The 8858-nt window shown below is 46.4% G+C and overlaps 1 pseudogene; it reads right to left on the bottom strand.

The window, feature by feature from the left end:
- Positions 1–7067: 7067 nt before the first annotated feature.
- Positions 7068–7185, bottom strand: LOC126189082 (5S ribosomal RNA; annotated as a pseudogene).
- Positions 7186–8858: the final 1673 nt, after the last annotated feature.

Here is an 8858-nt window from a genome sequence, read left to right as displayed (position 1 = left end):
ATGCTGGTAAACATGCTACCTGCACGTGCGGACTGCATTAAATTATGTCCGAACCTGGCTGTACGCCGAGGCGTGCAGAAATCGGGAGCGGGCGTCTTGGCAGCACCGGCCGCGACATGTGAGCGCCGTGATTAACGGCCGGCCCTCGGGCCCGGCCCGGCGCCGCACGGCGACGCCAGACGTCGCGACGCCGCGCCGCGCCGCGCCACGCCACGCGACGCCTCGCCGCAGCACGCTGCGCAGCGCCGGTTTAATTACTGGCTGTTGTCGGCGGCGCCGCGGCAGCGCGGGGGAGCAATAATTGAATTCCCTGCGCCCCCCCCTCCCCCGCCCCCCACCGCTTTCTCTCTCTCTCTCTCTCGCTCTCTCTCTCTCTCCCTCCCTCCCTCCCTCCCTCTCTCCACCTCTCTCCCTCTCACCCCCCCCCCCCCCCCCGCGACCCGCGTACGCAAAACAGTTGACGGCGCACGCAAACAGCCGCGCCGCGCCCCACAAACTGATTCCTCTTTTTGCGCTCACGGTTCGCCGCGAGTCTGAAAACACGGGTTTGGAAACGTGAGCTGCTTCAGAGGGCTGTACGGTCGGCGATCGTTGACCAGTGCGGAAGTCGCTCGTTCTTTCTGTTCTCGACTCTCTTTGCCAAGTACTTTTCCTGGTCACGAAAAGAGCAGGGTTGCTTCCAGATATCTCTCTTCCGGGTATAAGCGTAAAAGTTTTTTTTTCAGATTACTCGTTAACACTGCATAAATATCGATCATTAATTATACATTTGTACCTGTTGGGGGGGGGGGGGGGGGGGGTGACCCAATTCTGTTAGGGCTGCTTGTTTGAAATTCCTAACTGCAATGCTATCTCATGGCGAGTTTTGGCGCTACAAAAAATGGTTCAAATGGTACAAATGGCTCTGAGCACTTTGAGACTTAACTTCTAAGGTCATCAGTCCCCTAGAACGTACAACTAATTAAACCTAACTAACCTAAGGACATCACACACATCCATGCCCGAGGCAGGATTTGAACCTGCGACCGCAGCAGTCGCGCGGTTCCAGACTGAAGCGCTAGAACCGCTCGGCAGCAACAGCCGGCTTTGGCGCTAGAATCCTTGAAGTTTCAACAACAGCCATGTTGAAGATCGGAGTGGTAGGCTTCGTTGCAGCAGACGTCCTGACCACGAATGTAACAATACATGCCTGACACTTGTCGGAAAAGCGAGCAGCGAGACAGCATCAAGTTTTTTTTAGTTCTCCATCGTTTTTGGGCGAGAATTCACCGAATTCGACCCTAATACCGAGAGGCAGGTTCCTTGTCGCTCCTCCACGACAATGAACCAGCCAACAAAGTGGAGACTGTGTGCCAGTTTCTGGCCAGCAAAGGGTACACAGTTTGGATCACCCGCCGTATTCGCCGGCTTTGGTCCCACCCGACTTCTTGTTCTCTGAGTTGAAGTTGGCAATGAAAGGACACAATTATGACGCATTTGAGGAGAGCGAAAAAAACTGTACTGCAGTACTAATTGCATTTCCAAAAAAAGGACTATGATGCTGTTTCACAACACTTTTAAACGATTTTTCCTCTGTATTTATTCTTGGGGAGATTATGTTGAATAAATACAGTGATTTAGTAAATATAATCCACGATTTTTATTTTTCATATCTGCAATCCTAACGGACGCACTCTGTGTACAGGGTGGTCAGAAAGAGCGCGAAAAGCTTATAAGTGTGTTGCTGTAGGGGAGGTTGCGCTCTGAAGTAATTCATAAGAAAAAGAGTCGATACTTCGCACCATTTCCGAGTTAATTAGCGTTGAAGTGAGCCACTAACACAGTTACGCGTGCAAACTCAAACGGCCCGGTCGATACACTGAATGTCAATTCTTCTCAGCGTAGATGATACGACGCGAGGCTTTTAAGCCTTTCGCTCGGGTTCGACCCTTACTACTGTCCCATGTCCAATTTTTGTATCGCTCTCTTATTCGGTTTTAGGAAACCAAACGAAGAGCACGTTTGATGGCACAGCCTCTGGCGAGCGGCTTGGCTCTGCGCGCGCGACGGCCTGACTGGCTAACTTCGGTGCTAATTTAACTCCGAAACGGCATAATGTGTCGAGTTTTTTAAAAGAGTTATTTCTCAGCACCGCGTGCCCTGCATTGCCCTTGCGAGGCTTGCAGACTGTTACTGTCCGGCCTGTATGTTATAGAAAATGCAACAGAACAATACTGAATTTCAAACACTGGAAACATCACGAATAAAGGGCACGAAAAACGTGCTTCAGAATAGAAATCGTTTCCCTAAAAGTGTCGTGCAAACGATAAATAGAAAGAGTTTCCTAGTGGGAGCAGAAAAGTCATTTCATAACCAAGCCAAGTACTGAGACTGTGCTCAAAAAGCGGCGGCAGGGGTGCACGCTTGCATAGCAAGTGAAGTCACTTACAAGACGCGTCTTCCACGAGTCTGTTCCCTTCGTACAGATGTCAGATAGTTAACTGGTAGGAAAAATGACTTCAGAATCGTATGTTGCGAGATCGATAAGATACTCTCTTTTGTAACCATATGAAGATTCTGATAATAAGAGGTAATTAAATGATTGGTTAAAATAGTTGTTGAAGGACCATTTTAAGTTACGTAAGGAGTTTCATTCATTCACTGAAACCAGTTTCGGACTGCTCGTCCATTTTCAAATTGTCCATGTACATAGGTTTTGCTTTAAAGCCAGACGTCCATTGCAGGCCAAAAACGATATCAACGTGGCACTGTACATTGTAGCGCCACTACATGAACATCGCTTTGAGTTTACGTTTTGACGTACAGCGATGTTCGTGTTGGCATTACATTATATATGTAAGCTGCTGACCAGTTGAACCTCAGCATGCTGGAGATATAGATAAATGAATGTGTCGAGGCCATGTTCTTTAAATGGTTCAAATGGCTCTGAGCACTATGGGACTTAACATCTGTGGTCATCAGTCCCCTAGAACTTAGAACTACTTAAACCTAACTAACCTAAGGACATCACACACATCCATGCCCGAGGCAGGATTCGAACCCGCGACCGTAGCAGTCGCGCGATTCCTGACTGGGCGCCTAGAACCGCTAGACCACCGCGGCCGGCCCATGTTCTTCGATAGACTTTCTTTATCTTCAGTATTTGTTCAGCGCCGTATGTACACTCTTAACGTGAAATTCATGTCAGTGTTACTACGAGTTAGTAAATTACACGGGAGCAGATGCATTCAACTTTGATTGCATTCCTTTAAATATGCAATGAATTACTCTAATTTACGATTAGGTAGTGATCAGATACGATTTATGGGTAAAATCTTAACACTGAACAACAGTGGAAATAACGTTCTTGAAGCCACAATCAAGTGGGGAATTTTCATGTTATTTGAACGCAAACTGTATCGCATACCAAGGCCAGTACGCTTGAAACCTGGTGATATAGATATGTTACCAAGGTGTGTATATCTTCACATTACTGCTAGGGAAACAGCGGAAAAATTATGGTACTCAGATTTAAGTTTCACTTGGTTCCCCTAAATCGCTCGAGGCACATTCCGGGACAGTTTCTTAAGACCTGGCCGATTCCCTTCCCCATGGGCCCCCAATCCAAAATTCTACCCCTCTGTAATCATCTCCTCGTCAACGGGACGTTAAGCACCAATCTTTTACTCTTCCTCGTCCATTCCGAGAGTGCGCTCCGTCTGTAATGGCCTCTTCGTCGACGAAAGCTGTAGACCTTAATTTTCCCTCCTCATCGGCAATATAATGTTCTTTACGCCTCGGCTCCGACGAGTGCGTCGAGCCTGAACCGGAGCGAGCAAAGAAAATCAAAGTATCTGTTTCATAAACGTATTCACTGGCGGGTAACCTGTTACCGTCCATCAGGGCCGTTAAGGAGCGCTAAGTGTGGACTGGCGCATAAATTCGGTGCCACTTTGGCGCCCTCGGATCGACAATATCGCGGCGGGAGGAGGTTATAAAGCAGTTTGATGGCCGTGCTTCCGAATGACCGCGGGGAGGTAGCGGCGGCAAAAAGCCTTTTAGGTCCGCGGGGAGTGACTGATTACGGCGGGCGGTTTTTGTGCGCCGCTGCGATGGCGTCACGCCGTTTTAACACCAGCGGCAGCAGCTCCACCACCACCAACAGCAGGTCGCCTCATTTGCCTCGGGCGCCGGGGACGCGCGCCGAATTAATGGAATCGTTTTTTTAGTGCCGCAACGCTTCGCACCAGAATCCGGCGCCGGTCCTTCAGCTACAGTGCCAATCCATTGCCAGGGCCTCAAGACTCGTGTCGAACTGCTGCCTGTCTGCAATACTCGATTAGTCACGCGCGATCTCCACCCATGCGATCAGAATTGTTCGCTTACTTTGATAAACTCCATTTCCCCTCACCTTTTACAGCAGGACGAAATCGTTCTTCTGAATCTGTAATCGGAGGGTAGGTTGGTCTGAACCAGCCAGTGATGTACGAGGGGCGTTCAGTAAGTAATGGAACACTTTTTTTTCCTGAAACAGGTTCGTTTTATTCAGAATTCCAAAACACCATATTATTCCCTACTCTTTTGGCTGCACAATCCTATTTTTCAACACAATCTCCGTTCAATGCTACGGCCTTACGCCATCTTACGGGGAGGTTCCATATGTCCGCATGGTGCCATGCCACTGTTAGACGTCGAAGCCGACGTTTTGCTGCGCCGATAACCTCCCCATGATCCAAGCACTGCTTCCCGCGGAGTGCGTTCTTTATTGGGCCATACAGGTGGAAGGTGTGGGATCCGGGCTGTAGGCGACGTGGAACGCAGTGGGCACACGAGTTCGGGTGCCGCAAATGGTGGGCAAGTGTATCATCACTACCAACGGAGACGTCCAGCTTGCGGCGATGTGTTTGATTGAGGCCGTCGATCACCTCGAATGAGTGTATCCGCACTTTCCAGCATTGCAATGACGTGTAGGGCTGGCCAGCACACGGGAGATGGGACAGGTTTGCGCGACCTTGATGCAATGATGACAGACGCCTCGCCCAGCGACTCGCCGTGCTTTTGTCCACTGCTAGGTCTCTGTAGACATTCTGCAAGCGCCTATGAATATCTGCGATGCTTTGGTTTTCCCTTAAAAGAAACTCAATGACAGTTCTCTGCTTGGAATGCACCTTCTTTACAGCGCCGTTTTGTGAAGGCTACATACAGCGCCGCCACCTATTGTAACTTCATAAAACTACTGGAGCTGAAGCGGGAATATTGCACTATGTCCCGCAACAAATTCCCCATTTTTTCCAACAGAAATTGGCCGAGAAGAAAAGTGTTGCATTATGTATTGAACGCCCCTCGTACCTTTTACCAGTCTCAGACAGCAGTATTTCATTGCTGCCTTTGATCTTGACTCATCTGTGCAGGTTCTCCCCCCCCCCCCAATCCCCATATACCTTCGTACTCATAGTGTTTTCCGTGAGTGTTTTGTGTCGTACATCCCCTTTTTAAAGTGCTGCGAACAGAAACCAAACTGTCGCCATGTTTTCTTCTAATTGTGCCTGTCTATTTCCTACGTGTTTTTAATCAGCATCACTGACCTCTTTGCTTTTTATGTTTTTCTTCACAGCTTTTTCGACATGTACCATTTTTAAACAGTCACCATTTTATCACCTCTTTTTATTGTTATGTCTCCTCATTATGTTTTTAAATTTGAACTGTAGGCTGCAGAGCGCCGTATTACGCTGCTGCCAGCCCATCCCCCTCCCTCTGGGGGGGGGGGGGGTCAAATGATTCAAATGGCTCTGAGCACTATGGGACTTAAACTTCTGAAGCCATCAGTCCCCTAGAACTTAGAACTACTTAAACCTAACTAACCTAAGGACATCACAAACATCCATGCCCGAGGCAGGATTCGAACATGCGACCGTAGCGGTAGCGCGGTTCCAGACTGTAGCGCCTATAACCGCTCGGCCACCCCGCCGGCTGGGGGGGGGGGGGGGGAAGGGGGGAGAATAGAAAAAACGGTAGCCGAAAGAAAAGTAAACAGTAAAATATTTGTTCTAATAAGTTCTCGTATCTAGGAGAGATAATTAAAGAAAATGGGTTGAAAACTGTCGAAATTTAAAGGATAAAAAATACATAGTGTATATGAAACAACAAAAAATATTTACAGTAAAAAGTGCTTATCAATAAATCAGAAATAATACATTACAGCACAGCACAGCACAGCATTGAAATGAGAATCACTCAACCCAAGTGTAACCGAATACTGAATTATAAATTAGGCAAATTCGAAATAGTAGAGAGAAGAAACATGAGTAAAATTTTGGGTCCATTAAGAAGCACAGAAGCCTGCAAGTTAAGAAGGAATCATGAACATAAAAAAATATAGAGAAAAACAGAAACAATAAGAAAAAGACGTTTTAGGACATTTATAGAGGATGAATCGCTATAGGCTGAGAAAACAAATCTTCATGTGTCTGGGAAAAAATTAACAAGCTGGGTCTGAGAAGATAAAAAAATTAGAAATTCTGAACCTAGTAGAAGGGGCACCAGAAAGACGCATTTTCAGGAGGAATGTAATAAATTTACAATTATTCCAAGGCAACAGCAGTACAACAGGTGTGATGTGAAGTGCTCTAAATAAAGAAAAATGAGTCTTGGTGAAAAGCCGAGAGAATACTGCAGGAAAAGAAAAGACCAGATCAGCTGGAACTGCCACGTCGTGCCTAGTTGGGCATAATGGAAGGAACATAGATAACTTACGAGAAACGAGATGCTGCACCCTGTGAAGATAGTAGGGCCTTGTGTGCTGTGTTCCATGTTAATGTGGAAGTAGCTACAGGGGGTGATCGAAAACATTGAAATACCAAAAACAACACACACAACCTTGCCTAATGCACTCCATCTTTTGGCCTCAAGTGGCCCATCGAAACCATCCGACCGCCGTGTCATCCTCAGCTGAGGATGCTGATAGGAGGGGCATGTGGTCAGCACACCGCTCTCCCAGTCGTTATGATGGTTTTCTTTGACTGGAGCCGCTACTATTCGGTCGAGTAGCACCTCAGTTGGCATCACGAGGCTGAGTGCACCCCGAAAAATGGCAACAGAGCATGGCGGCCCGGATGGTCACCCATCCAAGTGCCGACCACGCCCAACAGCGCTTAACTTCGGTGATCTGCCGGGAACCGGTGTATCCACTGCGGCAAGGCCGTTGCCCAACCTTGCCTAATACAGTGTAGAAAACCGTCGGCATTCATAACAGCTTTCAGTCGTCTCGGGATGCATAAATGTATGTCCTGTACGGTTTTAAAGGGGATCTTATACCATTCTTCCTGCAAAATGGGGGCAATTTCGGGTAATGATGATAGAGGTGGATAGAGATCACGCACCATTCTCTCCAAATTAAACCACAAAAGCTCAGTAATATTGAGATCTGATGACTGTGGTGACCAGGGCAGATGCGACACTTCATCCTCGTGCTCACAAAACAAGTCACTGTGTGAAGAGAGGGACCTGCCGTCTTCGAACACAGCTTCACCATTGGGGAACAAACATGGTGCCATGGAATGGACCTGATCAGCCAGAACGGTCACATAATCCTCATTGGTAATGCAGACTAGCCATTGGACCCATGGAATACTACGATATGTGTGCCCAGATCATCACCGTAACCCCGCCATATCTCATTCTTGTTATGTGAAGGGCTTATTTCAGTAGTGGTACAAGTCCATTACCTCCACTTTTCTGTCTATGAAGCTTCTGACATTAATGGTCGAAACAAACAGAAAGAAAGGTTCATCTCTAGCAAGAAGCCATATGCTTGAATACTTCTGGTATCTCAACTCCAGATTTTTCAGCGCTCCTTTAATTTTAGGACCCTGTATCTCAGAATGAACAAAAATGGACTTGTACCACTATTGAAATAAGCCCTTGATGTAAATTCGGCTAGAAGTTGAAAACAGTGTGAAACAAGACTCATCCCACCAAATGACATTTTTCCATTGCTCGATAGTGCAGGTTTCATGACGTCGGCACCACTTTGTCTTATTACGGGCATTTGCGTCACTGAAGCACTGATTTACAGGTGTGTGGCTCTGTTACTTCTTTGACAGTCAGTGCTTTCCTGCTGAACGCAATGACCGATCTTGTCGATATTGTTCGAAAGCTCCGATTTTTACGGAGAATTAACGCTATAATCACACAAATAACGTTTATTAAAAAAAAGTAAAAGAAACATTATTGTACTTCTTAGATCTAATATCGGAGGGCATTGAGCATTTCATTTCTCCACGTCTCATCGCCTTCCTTCCCGTGCTTACATAAACAGGAAAAGTTGCACACGAGTCATTTAAAAACAAAAATTACTTTTTTAGTGACTAAATTTTGTTGCACGTTGGCATATTATTGGTTAGTAGTGTGGCACTACTATTTTCTCTTACGTTTCTGTTCAAATGCATTTATTTATATCAAACTTAGGTGCTACTGGGAAACGATTTTTCCCGTCGTTCCTTAGTTGTTTCTGCATTCTTGGAGTTTTACCAGTATTCTGGGAGATTTGGTTGCATTAGAGGAATCACATCTGCAAGAGTATTGGAGAATCATCGACAGTTGAAGTGACTTCGGATGTGTGCAGGAAAATACGTTGGAACCCTTGCTGTTGGAGTTGTGTTTTAATAACCTAGCCTCATGCATACTGCAAATGTTGCAGTTACCTGTAATGAAGCACTGATTGAAAAAGGCTGTGCAATTATTCAGTCGTATCTTGATAAGACTTCAAAGTGGGTGCAAAGATTGGCAAGGTAATTGGAATGTTCAAAAATTTAAAACTGTGCACTTCACAAAATGAAAATTAAATATTCTGTGACTACATCTAATTACAATAAGTCAAC

Source organism: Schistocerca cancellata, chromosome 5 (genome assembly GCF_023864275.1).
Source record: "Schistocerca cancellata isolate TAMUIC-IGC-003103 chromosome 5, iqSchCanc2.1, whole genome shotgun sequence".
Taxonomy (NCBI): Eukaryota; Metazoa; Arthropoda; class Insecta; order Orthoptera; family Acrididae; genus Schistocerca; species Schistocerca cancellata.
Note: the sequence above shows the minus strand (reverse complement) of the source record. Positions and strands in the feature narration are given on the sequence as shown.